We start from the raw sequence: 18,465 nt of genomic DNA on the forward strand, positions 1-18,465 counted from the left end.
GAAACAAACCTTAATGTCCTGACTCAGCGATTCTTTTACTCATTCAGCAAGCGTCTGCTGAGCCTCTACAAGTTCCTAGTACTGTGCCAGGATTGGGGGATCTGATGGTGAACAAACTACAGTGAGTCCTGCATCTGTTTCTTGTGACTAGGGTCTAAACTGATGTCTGTCACCTTCGTCTGTGATTATCCCACGGGCAGGTTATCCATAGTAACCCTTGGAATGGCATCTATGGCACTCGGTACCTGGGACTCTGCAGAGACTCTCCTCTCTGAAGATGAGATGGGGATAATTCAAGAAAAGCTTGGTTGCAGGAGGTGTTGATGTGTGGGAATGGCACCATTCCAGGTTGTCCATCACTGAAGGGTGTTATGCAGGCTGGGCACCAATACCAAGACATGGTTGAGCTGTACAGAGAGTTCCGAGTGACCACAGCAGGGCAGCGCTCTCGGATCCAGGGTCATAGTATTTGGTTCTCTCCTGTACTCAGTGGATGCTTCCAAAGTATGACAATGTGAGTTGTGCGGTGTAGCATAGCGGGTAATGGCGCTGTCTTTGGAGTTACTTGGTTTGCAGCCTGGATCTCCGTTTTTTGGCTGTTTGGTCTTAGGACATGTATGTTGCCTCTCTCAGTCTCATCTGTAAAATGATGACAATGGTTTTGCCTCATGGGGTTACTGTGAGGCCTAAATGAAATAAGCCATTCCTGGGACACAGAAAGTTAGCTATTCATTCAATAAATCTTTATTGTGGGCCTACTATGTGCCAGGTCCTCAGGATCTCATGATGAACAAAGTCTCTGCCTTCATGGGACTTATATTTTAGTAAGGAGGAAACACAGCAAACAAATAAATCATAACAATAATAGCTAGCATGTATTAAACATTTTCTATGTGCCAGTCACTGCTCTAAGTATTTTCATGAATTATTCTATTTTTGTCCTCACAAAAATCCCTTGAGCTACATAAAATTATTACCTGCTTACAGATAGGAAGCGGAAGCTCAGGGAGTTAGTAATTTGTCCCAGATCACACAGCTAGAAAATGTTGAAGCCAGGCCTTGGATCCCCACAGACAATTAGACATCAAAGCTTGCTCTTAAGTGTTAGGAAGAAAATAAAGCCAGGAAAGAGGAGAGGCTGAGGGGTGTACCTATAGCGGGTAAGGGAGGCTAGGGAAGGACTCTGAGATGGTGACATGAAGCTGGGAAGGTCATAGTAGGCCGAGGGAGGGGCTGATGCAGAGAATTCGAGGCAGGAATGAGCTAGCCGTGTGGAGCTGCAGGAAGGTCAGTCTAGCTGCGTGCAGTGGCTCACGCCTGTAATCTCAGCTACTCAAGAGGCTGAGGCAGGAGGATCACTTGAGCCCAGGAGTTTGAGACCAGCTTGGGCAACATAGCAAGACCCTGTCTCAAAACAAACAAACAAACAAACAAACAAACAAACAAACATAAAGAAGGCCAGTCTAGTCAAGCTAGTGACCAAAAGGAGAAGGGTATGAGAGGTTGAAGAGTTGTTAATATTGATTATTTTAACTGCTAGTAGTTTACAGCCACTATAATTATAGGTCTTGCTTCTCCCTTTAGCCTGTGAGGCAGGAACCTATTTGAGTGTGCCCACAGGGCCCAGCTCTATGCTGTGGTCATAGCAGGTATTTAATATCTTTTTTGTTGTTGTTGTTGATTAGATTTTCAATCTAATTGGGAAAAACATGGGCTGTGCTGAAAGCAAGAGAAGGCTTTGCATCCCGACCCTGTCAGGCTAGCATGCGTGGGCAGTTCACTTTCTCTCTCTGAATCTGCTTCCTTGTTTGTCAAATGCAGAAAGGTCACATTTCCCTTTATAGAATTTTGTCAGGATTAAGAGAGATAATGTGTATATAAAATAGCCACTGCATTGCAGACAATCAATAATGATTCCTTCTTAACCCTTCTCCTTCTCCTAATGCTGTGATCTCTTATCCTTAGAACCACCCACCAATCACTCCCAAGACATTTCTCTTTTAATTCCATGAATGGCTTGAAAAACTGAACCATCCTGACTTCGCAGATGATGTCCATGGACAAAGGTGTCCTCTCCCCTAATTGTCTGGGTTCCGTGGAAGTTTGGCATCAACTCACCCTTAGCCAGTCCTTGCTCCAGGTGTCCTTTGCAGGGACCACCTTGACAGCAAGCTAAGATTTCAGAACTGTGCATTACTTCAGAGGTCCCACTCAGCCCACAGATGCCAGCCAACTCAGGCCCAGGAGGGAATTGGGGGGACCTCCCTCTAAGAGGAGAGCCAGGCTGCATCCCTCCCCTGCTGGCTGGGAGCCCACCAAGGTGGGCAGTATAATTTACCTTCCCCTCCCAAGTGGTTCCTTATAAGAGACCTTGTGTTTCCTCTGCTAGACGTAGGATTCTGATGTTAGCTCTGGGTCAGTTCTTTGATGATAACATTACCCAGGACACTCTCAAATGGGAGGCTACCTCTTTCACCATTGGTCAGTCCCACTTCCAGTCACTAAAGGAATGTAGGCCTTTTCCTTCTTTAGTCTGTGACCTAAGAACTAAAACATGGTTCCTTGTTCCTCCATCCCCCTTAAACTTGTTTTGCAGTGAATCATCTAAAGCATATGACCCAGGGTTAAATTTTACAACCCTGTGAGGAATTTCAGGGTATATGTGATGTGCAGGAAGGCAATTTGCAGGCATGCTCCAAAATCTAGCTTGGTCCAGCTGTATGCATTGTACTCATTTCCCAGTCTGGCCAGCGAGTTTGCTTAGCCCCAGCTTTTGGTGAAACTGAGTCTTCTGTGGCTGGAACTCAAGTCCAGGTCTTCTGCAGTCACTAAGTGCTATTGGTTCCTTCTCCTGGATTCTATACTCACTCACTTGGAAATCTGTAATATTTCCTCCACCAAGGCCACCTTAAGCCAGGGGAGTATTTTACTGATATTCAGTATCTCCCCTTCTCACTCAACTTAAAATAGTTATCTTTTCTACAGGCAGGTACCCACTTACTCCCAGACATACTTTTTTCTTTTACATCTTCACTCAAAGAATTTATGTTTATAAAGCAGTTATATATTAAGATTATTGTTAGTCTCAGCAAAAACAGGAAAGATACACAGTGTTAATTGAACCTGACTACTTCCCAGGTCATATAGTAGTTGCTGGAATTAAATTAATTTTTTGATGAATATATAAGGTTACATATTTTGCAGAAATCCAACCCAATCCTTAGTGTGTACGTCTCAGCTAAGATGCTTTCAGCTTTATCACTTGCAAGTACTTCTGTCTTTTTTGAGATAAGGTCTTTTTCTGTTCCCCAGCCTGGAGCACAGTGGCATAATTATAGCTCACTGCAGCCTCCAACACCTGGGCTCAAGCAATCCTGCTGCCTGAGCCTCATGAGTAACTGAGACTACAGGCATATGCCACCATGCCTGGCTATTTTCTTTTCTTCTTTTTTTTTTTTAAGTAGAGACAGTGTCTCACTGTGTTGCTCAGGTTTGTCTTGAACTCCTGGGCTCATGTTATCCTCCTGCCTTGGCCTTCCAAGGTGCTGGGATTACAGGCGTGAGCCACAATGCCCAGCCAGCTTTCGAGTACTTCTGTAGGAAGGCAGGAGACCCTTTTTCATAGTCCTTTCAAATGGAAGAGGTGGTAACTGGCTAAGGAGCAGAAAGAGGTAACAGTAATGAAGGCAGAGCTTGTGCTACAATTTGATTAAAGCTTCAACCTTATTTATCATCCACCAGATTAACTGTAAGAGGGCAAGTGGGGTACTGCAGTGCCCTGTGCTGCGTGGCCTTCTAGTGTTCTAGCTGCAGGCCCAGTGCACTGGCAACTGTCACACTGACCAACATAGACCAATATAGAATCCTCTAGCTAGGCAGGCTCTGGAGACAGAGGCTGTGGCCTTTTAAACTTTGCATACCCATTGCCTGGACCTGGTACATAATTGGTGCTCAATAAGTATTTGTTCAATGAATGAACAAATCAAGATGTGGACTATATATATAAATGCTATAGGAATTTTAGAAGGGATATTATTGTGGACTTTCTCTAGACCTTGAACCTGAGATCGCTGTGCAATAAATTACTGGGTAGGAAACAACCTACAAAAACCACAACTTAGAGTAGAAGCTGCCAGCATTCCTTTGAGAAGATGGACATAGTGGGTCACCTTGGTTTATGAAAAGTTGCTCAAATGGTGTCTCTTAGTTAAGCAAATACAAGCAGACACCTATTGGTCTGGGAGAAAGATGTAATGGGGACTTATTTTCTTTTGTGGCTTAATAGCAACTGTTTCTCCCCTTGGTTTGCAGTGTGCAGAAGTTGGGTTGACTTGCATAAGAGGCTCAGGATTTTTCTGGGTAGGAAAGTACAGGAGCACAGGCTCCTTTTATGGAGTTTGGAAGTGAGAGGAACGTCATGAGTGTATCCTGGGGTAGCCAGGACCTCAGAATGATTGGCAGAAAATTACTCTAATGTGTTCAGAGTGGGAGTTACTGTGGGGGAAAAGGGTGTCTGGGTTTGTGACTTGGGCTTATCACAAATCCTAATGATGTTTGTGGGAGCCACCAGCATCAAGCTCTGGGCACATGACACAGCACATAGGTGTGATTAGAGGAGCTGAAACCTGCAAACTGGGTCAGGATCTGGGCCAAGGACATAACCACAGGGCAGACAAATATCCTAAGCTAGCAAAGGCAGAGCTTCAACAGCATGAGGCAACAAGAAGCAATGACAGTAATGACCAGATTAGATTTTTAAGTTGTTATTTAATTTGACAAAAAGAAGTCCCTGGAATTCTTATATAATTTTGAGAGAACAGAAAGAGGGAAACATAGTTCTAACAGGAACATACAGGACCTTCAAAGCGTGAACTGAAAAACAAAGTGTGACTATGTTTGTATCCCAAGCTAGTGAAGTAGGTCACACCAATTACAGGTTGAGAAACAAAGGAACTTTGTCACACAGGAGGCACCAAATGAGCAGAGGGGTGGAGATGGAAATGAGTCTGCTGTGTGGTTTGTGGGGGACCCACAGTGAAAAGGGTCAAGTTGGCAGTGGTCAGATATGAGCTTGTGTGGGTAAATGAATGATATGGTTTGGCTGTGTCCCCACCCAAATCTCATCTTGAACTGTAGTTCCCATAATCCCAATGTGTCATAGGAGAGACCCAGTGGGAGGTAATTGGATCATGGGGGCAGTTACCCCCATGCTGTTCTTGTGATAGTGAGTGAGTTTTCATGAGATCTGATGGCTTTATAAGGGGTTCCCCCTTTTTGCTCTGCACTTCTCCTTGCCGCTGCCATGTGAAGAAGGACGTGTTTGTTTCCTTTTCTGTCATGACTGTAACTTTCCTGAGGCCCACCCCCTCCACAGCCTGGTAAAACTGTGAGTCAATTAAACTTCTTTTCTTTAAAAATTACCCAGTCTTGGGTATGTCTTTATAGAAGTGTGAGAACAGACTAATACAGTAAATTGGTACCAGGTAGTGGGATGCTACTGTAAAGATACCTGAAAATGTGAAAGTGACTCTGGAACTGTGTAACAGGCAGAGGCTGGAACAGTTTGGAGGGCTCAGAAGAAGACAGGAAAATATGGGAAAGTTTGGAACTTCCTAGAGACTTGAAGGGACTCAGAAGACAAGAAGATGTGATAAAGTTTGGAACTTCTTAGAGATTCATTGAATGGCTTTGACTAAAATGCTAATAGTGATATGGACACAAAACTCCAGGCTGAGGTGGTCTCAGATGGAGATGAGAAATTTGTTGGGAACTGGAGTAAAGGTCACTCTTGCTATGCAAAGAGACTGGTGGAATTTTGCTCCTGTCCTAAAGATCTTTGGGAACTTGAGAGAGATGACTTAGGGTTCTGGCAGAAGAAATTTCTAAGGAGCAAAGCATTCAAGAGGTGATAGAGCATAAAAGTAGAAAATTTGCAGCCCAATGATGCAGTAGAAAAGAAAAATCCCATTTTCTGGGGAGAAATTCAACCTGGCTATAGAAATTTTGCATAAATAATGAGGAGCCAAATGTTAATTACCAAGACAATGGAGAAAATGTCTCTAGAGCATGTCAGAGATCCTCACAGCAGCCCCTCCCATCACAGGCCTGGAGGAAAAAATGGTTTCTTGGGCTGGGCCCAGGGCCTTGCTGCTTTGTGCAGTCTTGGGACTTGGTGCCCTGTCCCAGTGTGGCTAAAAGGGGCCAACATACAGCTGAGGCCATTGCTCCAGAGGGTGCAAACCCCAAGCCTTGGCATCTTCCACATTGTGTTGGGCCTGTGGGTGCACAGAAGTCAAGTATTGAGGTTTGGGAACCTCTGCCCAGATTTCAGAGGATGTATGGAAACACCTGAATGTCCAGGCAGAGGTGTGCTCCAGGGCTGGAGCCCTAATGGAGAACCTCTGCTAGGGCAGTGCAGGAGGGAAATGTGGAATCGGAGCACCCACACAGAGTCCCCACTGGGGCACTGCCTGTTGAAGCTGTGAGAAGAGGACCACTGTCCTCCAGACCCCAGAATGGTAGATCCACTAACAGCTTGCATCATGTGCCTGGAAAAGCTGCAGACACTCAATGCCAGCCATGAAAGCAGCCGGGAGGTGGGGCCATACCCTGCAAAGCCACAGGAGTGGAGCTGCCCAAGGCCATGGGAACTTGCCTCTTGCATCTCATGTGATCTGGATGTGAGACAGGGAGTCAAAGGAGATCATTTTGGAGCTTTAGGATTTGACGGCCCCATTGGATTTTGGATTTGCATGGGGCTTGTAGCCCATTCATTTTGGCCAATTTCTCCCATTTGGAATGGGTGTATTTACCCAATGCCTGTACCCCCATTGTATCTAGGAAGTAACTAACTTGCTTTTGATATTGCAGACTCATAGGCAGAAGGGGTTTGCCTTGTTTCAGATGAGTCTTTGGACTTAGACTTTTGAGTTAATGCTGGAATGACTTAAGAATTTGTGGGACTGTTGGGAAGGCATAATTGTGTTTTGAAATGTGAGGATATGAGATTTGGGAGAGGCCAGGGAAGGAATGATATGGTTTGGCTATGTCCCCACTCAAATCTCATCTTGAACTGTAATTCCCATAATCCCGACATGTCGTGGGAGGGACCTGGTGGGAAGTAGTTGAATCATGGGGGCAGTTACCTCCATGCTGTTCTCATGATAGTTAGTGAGTTCTCATGAGAGTTGATGGTTTTATAAGGGATTTCCCCCCACTTTGCTCTGCACTTCTCCTTGTTGCAGTCATGTGGAGGAGGATGTGTTTGTTTCCTTTTCCATCATGATTGTAAGTTTCCTGAGGCCCACCCCCCACCCAACCCTGCAGAACTGTGGGTCAATTAAACCCCTTTCCTTTATAAATTACCCAGTCTCAGGTATGTCCTTATACCAGTGTGAGAATGGACTAATACAATGAAGTTAGATTATGGATGGGTTATGGTGGTGGCAGACCAGAAATGTGGGCATTATTCCCAGAGGCTATGGCTTTTGGAGCATGTAAGCCCAAGCAGTAATTCTTTTTTTTTTTTTTTTTTTTGAGATGGAGTCTCGCTCTGTCCCCCAGGCTGGAGTGCAGTGGCGCGATCTCGCTCACTGCAAGCTCCGCCTCCTGGGTTCATGCCATTCTCCTGCCTCAGCCTCCTGAGTAGCTGGGACTACAGGCGCCCGCCACCGCGCCCAGCTAACTTTTTGTATTTTTAGTAGAGACGGGGTTTCACCGTCGTCTCGATCTCCTGAACTGTGTGATCCGCCCACCTTGGCCTCGCAAAGTGCTGTGATTACAGGCGTGAGCCACCGCACCCGGCCCAAGCAGTAATTTTGATGGTGCCTTGAAGAATGAGTGGCAGGGGTAGGGGTCTGGAGGCAGGGAGGCCAGCTGAAGGATTGGGTCCAGGGGATGGCTGCCTGATGCCTCGAGGGCATGGATTGAGTTTTCATCATCCCCAGTCCCCAGTGGAGTGTCTGATGCATAGTAAGTGCTCACGAAAGACTTGCTAAATTGAATTACAAGAATGCTGTCACCTAGTGGGAAGCAATCTCTAGGTGCGAAATGGAGCTCCTGGTTTCAGAAACTGGGATACCCGGATTCCAAGTTCTGGCATTTCTTGTCTATGTGATGTGCAACTTATTTCACCTTGTTGGAATTTCAGTTTCTTTAGGTATGAAGATCATTCAGCTATTCATTCACCAAGCACTTGTTGATCATAGCCAAGAACCACATATTGTGCTAAACTTGGGAGAATCAAAGAGGAACAATATGATATTCCTGTCTTCGAAGACTTTGTGATTTAGTTGGAGAGATGTATGTACAAGAAAATCATTTATGGCCGGGTGCGGTGGCTCAAGCCTGTAATCCCAGCACTTGGGAGGCCGAGAAGGGCGGATCACGAGGTCAGGAGATCGAGACCATCCTGGCTAACACGGTAAAACCCCGTCTCTACTAAAAAAGTACAAAAAAAATAGCCGGGCAAGGTGGCGGGCACCTGTAGTCCCAGCTACTTGGGAGGCTGAGGCAGGAGAATGGCGTAAACCTGGGAGGCGGAGCTTGCAGTGAGCTGAGATCCGGCCACTGCACTCCAGCCTGGGCGACAGAGCCAGACTCTGTCTCAAAAAAGAAAAAAAAAGAAAGAAAATCATTTATTACTGCATAGAGTGTGTTTTCATTGAGGGATGCACAAAGTGCAATGGGATTGCAGAATGATCCCTAACGTGTATTCAGCACTTACCATGTGTTAGGAACTGTTCAAAGTTCATGCAGGTATTTAATCCTCATAATAACCAATAAGGTAGTTATTTCTATGATCTCTATTTTCTGGAAAGGAAACTGAGGCACAGAGCTTAAATAACTTTCCAATGTTTCTACATTTGATAGATGGGAAAGGGGCAACTAGCAGAGAGACTAGTACAAGTAAAAGTGCAAGAGTCTGAAATAACATTTTGTTTGCTAGAACAGTACATGAGACTAGAAAAGAGTACGGAACCAAAGCATAATGGGCTTTGAATGCTATATTAGAAAATTTGGACTCTACCTAAGAAAGCTTTCCAGCATTTTCCAAAGTGTTTGGAGGAACTTAAGTTCTGAGAAACCTTAATATAGTTGTGTATTAGTCAGAGAAACAGACTACTGGCTCTGTTCTTCAGAGAACAGAAACAGAATCAATAAGTTATGTTTTTATGTACTAACTTGTCTACTCATCTTAAACAATTACAGGTTGAAAAAGTCCAAGATTTGCAGTCTGCAAGTTAGAGACCCAGGAGAGCCAATGTCCAGTTGCAGTCTGAGTCCAAAGGCCTGAGAACCATAAGAGCTGATGGTATAAGTTCCAGTCCAAGAGCCAGCAGGCTTGAAACCCAAGAAGAGCTGATGTTTCGGTACAAGACTGAAGGTTAGAAAAGATCAATATCTCAGCTCCAGCAGTCAAGTGGGAAGAATCCCTTTGACTCAACCTTTTTGATCTATTCAGGCCTTTAATTGATTGGATGAGGCCCACCCACATTAGGGAGGGCAGTCTGCTTCACTCAGCCCACCACTTCAAACATCAACACTTCAAATATCAACCTCATCCAGAAATACTCTCACAGACACACCCAGAATAACATTTGACCAAATGTCTGGGCACCCTGTGGCCCAGTCAGGTTGGCACATAAAATTAACTACCACAAGGTGTTAGGTGTAAAAAGGTGTCTACAGTTGCAGTGAACAATGCTGGCTGCTTACCATTCTCCTCTTTGCCTTCTTAACGGAGCTCTAGTTTTGTTCAGGAATCTGTTCCTCCTCCATGCAGCTTTATAGTTAGGGAAGCTGGCCCACCTCCAGCTTGAGAGGGATTGGTCAAAGGAAAAATTTCATTTGTTTTTTTGCTCAGTGATTGGTTCAGGAGTGGATGTGTGACCAGATTCTGGCCAATGAGACTTGAGTGTATACCAGGGAGATTGTGAGGAACTTCTCTCCTAAGAGAGGCCACGTGAAGAAATGATCCTTCTTTTTCCTCTGTCAGGCCTGAGTGTGATGCTGTAACTGTCATCCTACTACTGGCCTGAAGATGAAGCTGACACTGAGGGTGCTAGAGTAGAAAAATGTGGACACAAATCTCCCAAGCTTGTCCTACGTCTCTGAACATCTGGTTTGTGAAGCGTGACAAACAGTTCTTATTGTTTATCCCAATTTTGAGTCAGGGTTTCTGTCACTTGTAGCTATATCCTACATGATATGATCATAAAATAAGATTGGAGGCTTGGCTTAAGCAAAAATAATGAGGCTTTTAAGATTCCAGGGTTTCTCACTCAGTGCACAGCATTTAGTATGCAGGTGTGCTGTGCAAATATCCAAAGTTGGATATAACACACAGCATTTCCTAAACAGGTGTGACCCTGGAAACTTTTGTAGAGAAGAATCCACGGTACTGATGTCCCACAGAAATACTCCCATAGGCAATGGGAAGACTTGGGAATCCTCAAAGTAGGCGGACGGTAACATTACATGCTCAATAAAATTCCACCTTCTCCTCTCTAGCTGTGTGAAGTATCATGTCTCTGATGATCATAAAATGTAAGGGAACTCAGAAATACCTCCCCAGAAAAAGATTGCAAGCCCTTACTTACTAGACTAACTGATTTCTTAGTCCCCTTCCGGTTCTCAAATGCTGCAGGGCTTGCATAATTTGGTACCTTCATCTCCGAGCATTGAACAAAGTTTCCCTTCCTTTTCTTAGTCACTTGCCAACATCTGTGAATGAAGTCGGTGACATATATATATATATATATATATATATATATATATATATATATATTCAACCAGTTATTTTCTGGATTGAATTATTTAAAATAACCCACTAAATGAATCTCTGCTCAGTAGGTCTTTGACTTAAATGCCACTCAGGCTCTGAAACGCATTTTTTATTTCTCTGGCTTTTTATTTTTTTAAGTCAAACAGCCCTAGGGAAATGGCTTGAGGCTACAAAGGGCAGTTTTTAGAATGTTTTCTCTGCAGTTAGTGACAGGGTAGACAAATAGCATAAAATAGAAGACTATACTCCATTCCAGATGGGAAACATTGCTTCTGTTGTTTTTCTTGATTTATGTTAAATTCATCATGGTTTCAAACTGAAACCACTTTGGCCCCTAAAAGCAACAGGAAAAAAAAAAAAAAAAGGAAGAGAAAAAAAAAGTGACACATCTCTATGTTAAATAATTGGATCCTTTAGAGATATAAACTGCAAATCTGGGCAGGTCAATTATCCTTTCTCCTGCTCCATACAATGGGAGTACTGGTAATTATTTCCCAGGATGGTACCACGGTTGTGTGAACTAAGAGACTTAGCAAACAGTAGAGCTCTTGTGTGATGAGGCGGATACACGGCTGCTGTTTTCTGTCCTCATGTTGTACTGTGGTAAAGTCACCTTTGAGAACAACCTTGGCTCCAGAATGAGGGTGACTTATTGTGAACTGGAAGCCATGAAAGAAACACTTTCTCTATCACAGTCTCTCCTTTGTTAGAGGAAAAACCCCATTCCTATCCCCAAAGCCCAAACCTCAAAGATCTTCCTTAGATCTCCCTTTAATTCTTTAGAGTCCCATGCTGTTCAGCTTGGGTCTCACATTGACCCAAGGTTGCGCAACTCAGAAGTCCCTCAATTCTTTAACAGGTGACTGAGGCCAAACCAGTATGGGAGCTCCTTTGAAAAACCCAGCGAGGGCCAGGAAGGCCAGACAAGTGGACTTTCATTGCAGGGTAAGTATTGCATGTTTCTTCTGACCAGGTAATTATCGGTTATAGGACAAAGAGGAAGCCCGATTTATCAACAAAATGAAATTAAAAATTAACATGCTCCTGTTTGCTCGATTGTAATCTTTGAATCAGTCAATATCTACGGGCTGTGCCAGTAACCTGATTTCAGGGCAGCCACAGAGTCTGCTCAGAGACCAGCCCAGTTAAACAGTTAAAGCTGAGATCAGTTGGGGAAGACTGGAAATTAAATATGTTTAGGCAATGAATACTCACAAAGTGCTTAGGGATTTCTCGCTGGGGGCTGGTATTGGTGGTGCGGGTGTGCTGGGTTTGAGAGGACCCAGAGTCCCAGTCTTTCTGGATGATGTTTACTCCAGCTATCCATCCCAAGAAAGGCAGGGGCAGTAGGCAACACATTTTTCTTTTCTCTTCTCTTCTCTTCCGTTTTCTCTTTCCCTGGCCTACCACGGCAGACAATATGGCAGGTGGAAGAGTGTGGGAGCTGGTCAGAATTAAGAGTGATGGACTTGTAAGAGATTGAGGTGCAACCAGTTAGAACCTGGGGATTTGTTGCCACTCCGTACCTTCATTTTCGGGGGCCGAAGTAGATATTTAGTTATAATAAGTTTATTGAAAATACATCTATGAGCATAGTTCCTAGCACATCATAGGTATTTAATAAATATTTGGGGAATGAAATAAAGATTGAATAATTGAACGAGGCTCACACAAGACTGGAAATCAGAGAACAGGAATATTAATTTACATTTAACTAATTATAAACAGTTGTTGATACCTATATGTATGTATCACTATCTCCTCTTTCTTGCCTTTGTTTACTTGTTTTCAACTCACTTTCACTCTGTGGATGTATATAGAGTGCTCCTCAACAGGCGTGGGACACAGGGGAGTAGGAGGGAGTGGCAGGATATAATTTTGTCTGCTGGGGGACATTTATCAATGTCTTAAAGTATTTTTGGCTTTCACAACTGGGGGAGTGCGACTGGCATTTGGTAGGCAGAGGCCAGATATACTGCCAATCATCTTACAACAGAGAATTATCTGGTTCCAAATGTCAACAGTGCAAGACTGGGAAACACTGACTAGTACAGGAGCATGTCACCAAACTGTTACGATGATTACTTATGGGGAGGCCTGTAGAATAGCGTTTTGGAAAACTTTACACTTATTAAGTTTAATCGTTTATGCCTATTTGGGGGATTTTTAAAAATAACATGACGGTATCACATTTGTAATCAGAATCAATGAGAGAGACATTGAAATATTTACCGGACATTTATTATATCTCAGGTGTGACCTAGATCCTGGGGATACAGCAGTGAGTAAATAGTAGATGCTGCACTAAGGGACTCAGTTCAACAGGAAAGATCAGACAAGTACTCACTTAGCAAGACAGGAAGTGCCCAGGGCCTGCTGAAATAGTACTTTTTTTTTTTTTAAATTATGAAGAAAAAGTGCTTGGTGTTCCCAGGTGTAGTTACTGAGCAGCATGGTTCCAAAGGACAGCTAAAGCACTTCCTGCCTTAGAAGGAGGGGAGGCTTTGCCAGGCCTAGGAAACCCGCATCTGGATCTGGCCTCCAGGGTAGCCTCCTGTCTGCCTCTCTGGTCAGGCTCAGCTTCTCCAGTTCCCCTCGCCCTGAGGGTGCAGGGGGCAGGGTCCCACGGGAGCATCGGTGTAAGAGGGAGCTCCCAGCACTGAGGGAGAAGCAGGACTCACTGACCAAACCCTGTGTTTGTGCTGGAAGGGCCTTAGGAACATCGCTGCAAACACGCTCATCTTATGGAAGAGGAAAGGAGGTTCAGAGAGGGAAAGGCTTGCCTGAGGTCACACAGTGAGTTAATGTTAGGGTGGGGCTGGCATGCAGGTTGCTGATGCCTCAGCTTGGGGGTCTGCTGCTGTTCTAGGACACCCCTTGCTTCTTAGTGGGCTGACCAATTTCCTGCCTTCCCTTCCTTACCACAACAGCCTCCAAGCATGTCTGCCTGGCCCCGAGCTTGGTCTGTGTTCCCAGGTGATAGTGTTTACCCCGAGGGTCTGAGTGGGGGGTGGGGATATGACAAGAGCAGCCCACTCAGAAGCACAGCCTGGGCCAAGTGCACTATCTTAACCCTCCTGTGGGAGTCAAGCCAGTGTGGTCTGGAAGGCGGGGTGTGAGGGGTAACCACACGGCAGTAACCTCAAGTTTTGCAGGTTAGGGCTGGGGCGGGGGCAGTGCCAGTATCAATAGCCTTGGGGATGATGTGGTGTGGGATGAGGTGGGGTGTGTGCACATGTATACAATGTGTCTTTGTTAGCATAAGTAGATGTGCTTATGTGCTTGGCTATTAGGAAGAGTTAGACCCATATGTACCGAGCTGAAGGAGTGCCCCAGATATAGTGTTAAAGATGCAAATTGCTGAAAAACAAATTTAGTAATAATCCTATTTTTAGATCTAACATTTTTTGATGAATGTTTATATATGTTTGCATCAGTACAGAGAAAGATACAGAAAGATATGCTGCAAACTGCTAACACTGATTATGTTAAGACAGGGCCCCCAACCCCTGGACCGTGGACCAGTACTGGTCCTGGCCTGTTAGAAACTGGACCACACAGCAGGAGGTGAGCAGCGGGCCAGTGAGCATTTCTGCCTGAGCCCCGCCTCCTGTCCGATCAGCAGCAGCATTAGATTCTCACAGGAGTGTGAACCCTATTGTGAACTGCGCATGCAGTTGAATAAAAAAGAAAGTGTGTAATTATGTGTGCACATGACTATGTTGATGTGTGTATACACATCCATACGTGACTTTGTGTTTATGTGTGTTGCATATTTGTATGTACGGGGAAGGGAGTCTCAAAAGAGAGCAGAACTTTTGGCACAAATTCCAGACAGTGGTCACATCATCCAACCTTTGCGCTTTGGAAAGAAACCTCAAGGGTGTACACCTACTTGAAAGTTTTGACATAAAGATCACCTGCCTTGCAGGTGTGGGCTGCTCTGGGGCTCCTGGCTTAACCAAATGGCCTTGGATAAATTACAAGTGAGAGAGGCTGCTTCCTTGCAGCCAAGACCAGTGGTGGTTTAGAGCCTTCTCCAGGAAAATCTGCAGCCCCTTGCACAGTGTTCGTGCAGTGCTTCCAGTGTGTAGAGCGCTGTGTGCAGTAGGAAATGGTTCTTCTGGGAGGCCAGCTGCACAGAGGATGGGGCTTAGAAATCTCAGCCTGGGCCAGGCGCAGTGGCTCACACCAGTAATCCCAGCACTTTGGGCAGCTGAGGCGGGCAGATCATGAGGCCAGGAGTTTGAGACCAGCCTGGCCAATATAGTGAAACCCCGTTTCTACTAAAAATACAGAAAATTAGCTGGGCGTGGTGGCGGGCGCCTGTAATCCCAGCTACTTGGGAGGCTGAGGCACAAGAATCACTTGAACCCGGGAGGTGGAGGTTGCGGTGAGCTGAGATTGTGCCGTCGCACTCCAGCCCGGGCGACAGTTCAAGACTCTGTCTCAAAAACAAACAAACAAACAAAAAAAGAAATCTCAGCCTGTGCTGGTCAGTTACATTCTACAGGCAGAACCAGTTTCCTCCCCCCGCCCCATTATTCCTGATATCTAGATTTTTTTCAGGTACCAGGATTTATTAATTTACTTGACCATGGCTCAGACAACTGGTTAAGGCTGGTTTCTGTGCTGATCTAGGCGTTCTAATTCCCATTTACAGCTGCAAGAACCCATTGAGACCAATGTGGGGGGCGGTTAGAATGACTTTTTCCTAATGTCACGTGAGTTCCTGTGTGTGTGGATGTGTGTGCACACACATGTGAGAAGAGACAGCCCTGCTCCCTTGAGGAGACACAGGAGGGCGGACAGAGGGTTGTGCACCCTGTACCTGGCCACAGGCCTGAGCATACATGCTCGCTTAGCAATAGAAGTTGATTGTGCTAGCTGGCTGATGCTCTTCCTGCCCTAAATGTCGCTTCGTCCCCTCTCTCCAAAAGCTGGTTAGCAGCAGCTTGGGGGTTTGGAGGGCAAGAGGAGGTCCCTATGTGCTCTGAACCCTTCTTTTTGGACAGGTTTCTGGGGACGCAGCAGGAGCCAGGCTGGTGGGAGCAGCAGGCCGAAGTGTTTTAGAATCTTCCAGAACCCAGCAAAGGGGTGGATCTGTCCTCCAAGCATTGGGGTGGGGTTGGAGGGGCAGTGGGAAGAAACTGTGGCTGCTTTTCCTGCAGAAGCCAGAAAGTTCGAATAGGAGGAGGAGGGGTAGAAGGAGAGAGTGAAAGAGAAAGGGGTGGGTCAGGGGCTGGGGAAGGAGAAGGAAGAATGGGGAGGAGAAACAGATACTCCTTCATGGTGATTTCCAAAAGGCCTGGGAGGGACCTTGCCAAGCCACTTCCTAACCATCTTGGGGTGTCAGTGTGAGGCTTAATGGGAATGAGGAGCATGTGTATATGTCCTCAGCCTGCACAAGGGGAAATTCTGGTCTCCTAGGAAGAAAGCCCTAGAGCCAAGCCTCTTGGCCTCTGTGTCCACTCTCTGCATTTACTCTTGGAGCTCCACTCTTCTACCTTCGTTTATGTTTGCCCAATCTGTCCATCTTTGTTCTCGCTGACTCTCCTCTCCCGCCTCCAACCACTTTGAAACTCAGGCTTCTGTTTCAGGGGTGGGGGCCCCTAGAGATTCTCCTTGTCTCTAGCTCTCCCTGCCCACCTCAGCAGGACCAAGGCCACACTACTGCCCCCTGCGTCAGCTGCCAGTAGATGGCAGGCCTCATCAAATTCAAACTCCTCACTCTGCCCTTCATCTGTTCTCAAGATCTTCTCTCCCTGGTCTTGTCCTATTCTCTGACCAGGCTTCCCTCTGAGTCTGCCTGGTGAGCCCTGAACATTCAGAGTTCATCTCTGCCTCTCTGCCTTGCTATGCCGCCCAGGTCAGTTCCCACTCCCCAGCATTAGTCTAAAGTCAACTCATCTTCAAGTCCTGTCCCCAGGAAACCTCCCTGGTCACTTCAGCCTGACTACATCATTCCTTAGTTCCCACTGCATGTTCAGTTCAGAGCACCCACAGTTTTGCTTCTCATTGTTTTTGGTCTAGCTATATGTAGGCTCTATAAGGGCATGAACCGTGACTTTCACTTTCTTCCATCTCTGTCTCAGCCCTAGAACCCAGAAATGTGATTACTGATTGATAAAAAATGGGCAAATTGTAGTCAAAGAGATTCAGGGTAGGGAAAGGCCAGATATTCCCCCAAGGTCTTTTTGAGCAAAATGGCATTCTCTGGGGCTATTTTACATGTTTGGCCATGCTGTGTTTTGCCAATACTATGGCAAACACTTGGGTGTTCAGTTGCATGGAGCCATTTGCATTTTCCCTTTCCACATACAGGCAGATGATTATTCAGGATGGGAAAACATCAGCATGGAAATGGATTTGGGGCTCAGCTCTCCTGCTCATTTTCTGATGTAAGAACAAATCACTTGAGGCTGGGCACCATGGCTCATGCCTGTAATCCCAGCACTTTGGGAGGCAAAAGCAGGTAGATCACTGAGGTCAGGAGTTTGAGACCAGCCTGGGCAACATGGTGAAACCCCTTCTCTACTAAAAATACAAAAATTAACTGGGTGTGGTGGTGTGTGCCTGTAGTCCCAGCAACTTGGGAGGCTGTGGTGGGAGGATGGGAGAATCACTTGAACCTGGTAGGCGGAGGTTGCAGTGCACTGAGATTTCACCACTGCACTCCAGCCTAGGTGACAACAGAGTGAGACTTTGTCTTAAAATGAGACAAACAAACATAAAGAACCAATCACTAAATTGATCAGGACTCCCTCCTCTCAAGACAATCCACTGAGCCTCCAGTATTTACAAGCATGGGAGCATTCACCCTTCTTCAGAGGGCAAGCTTGCCTGCCAGGGGGCATCATGCTGGCCATCCTGCCACTGGCATTTGGAATTGTCCCCGTACTTTCTCTCCATGGTATTATGGTCTCTTTTCCCACAGAATAAGGGGTCAAGGAGGGTAGATTTGAATGAGATTATCAGTAAAATGTCTTACCATTTAGATTTCTGTTCCAATTGTAATAAGCATCTTTATCACAATGAGTCAGAGAATCTGGTTGCAAGTGACAAAACCCCTACAGATGTCTTTAGGTGTCCTCATTCTTCTGGTAAGTACATATTTCAGTGAAATACCAATTTGTGTGGCAGACACTGTGTCACTTCCCACAGCCATACCACTCTTCCTCTCCACTGACAGAACCCCAAGGTGACCAGTCCCCAGAAAATGAATCATTCTTGGTCTAAGACCATTGTGACTATCTGTGTCAGGGTCCCCGAGATCACCCCCAGGCCAGTGATTTGCTAGGAAGACTCACAGGATTCAGCATATAGTCACACTCATGGCTAAGATGTATTACAATAAACTGATACACTCAAAGCAAAATCAGCAAAGGGGAAAGGTGCATGGAGCAAGGACTACAGGAAATCAGACACAAGCTTCTAGGAGTTCTCTCCTATTGGAGTCACGCAGGCCATGCTTCATTTCTTCAGGGAGTTGTCAGTACATGTGAAATGTTGTCTCTCAGTGAAGCTCATTAGAGACACAGTGCCCAGGGTTTCTAATGGGGGCTGGTCACGCAGGCACCCTTTGCCTAGTATATACTAACATTCCAGACCTCCAGAAAAAACAAGCAGGTGTTCAGCACATACCATATTGTTTGCACACACAGTTTCAGCACAGTGAA

General features: G+C 45.6%; 1 long non-coding RNA gene across 2 annotated transcripts in view; it reads left to right on the forward strand.

The window, feature by feature from the left end:
- Positions 1 to 18,465, forward strand: part of LOC105480382 (uncharacterized) — a 94,592-nt gene that overhangs the window by 43,518 nt on the left and 32,609 nt on the right. The window contains exons 2-4 of one of the 2 annotated variants that reach the window (XR_011607747.1): positions 8,150 to 8,422; positions 9,211 to 9,385; positions 11,646 to 11,731. This is a non-coding gene — a long non-coding RNA (uncharacterized lncRNA). The remainder of the gene's footprint in view (positions 1 to 8,149; positions 8,423 to 9,210; positions 9,386 to 11,645; positions 11,732 to 18,465) is intronic. The other variant, XR_986443.3, reaches the window with a different exon arrangement.

This window comes from Macaca nemestrina, chromosome 9, assembly GCF_043159975.1.
Source record: "Macaca nemestrina isolate mMacNem1 chromosome 9, mMacNem.hap1, whole genome shotgun sequence".
Taxonomy (NCBI): domain Eukaryota; kingdom Metazoa; phylum Chordata; class Mammalia; order Primates; family Cercopithecidae; genus Macaca; species Macaca nemestrina.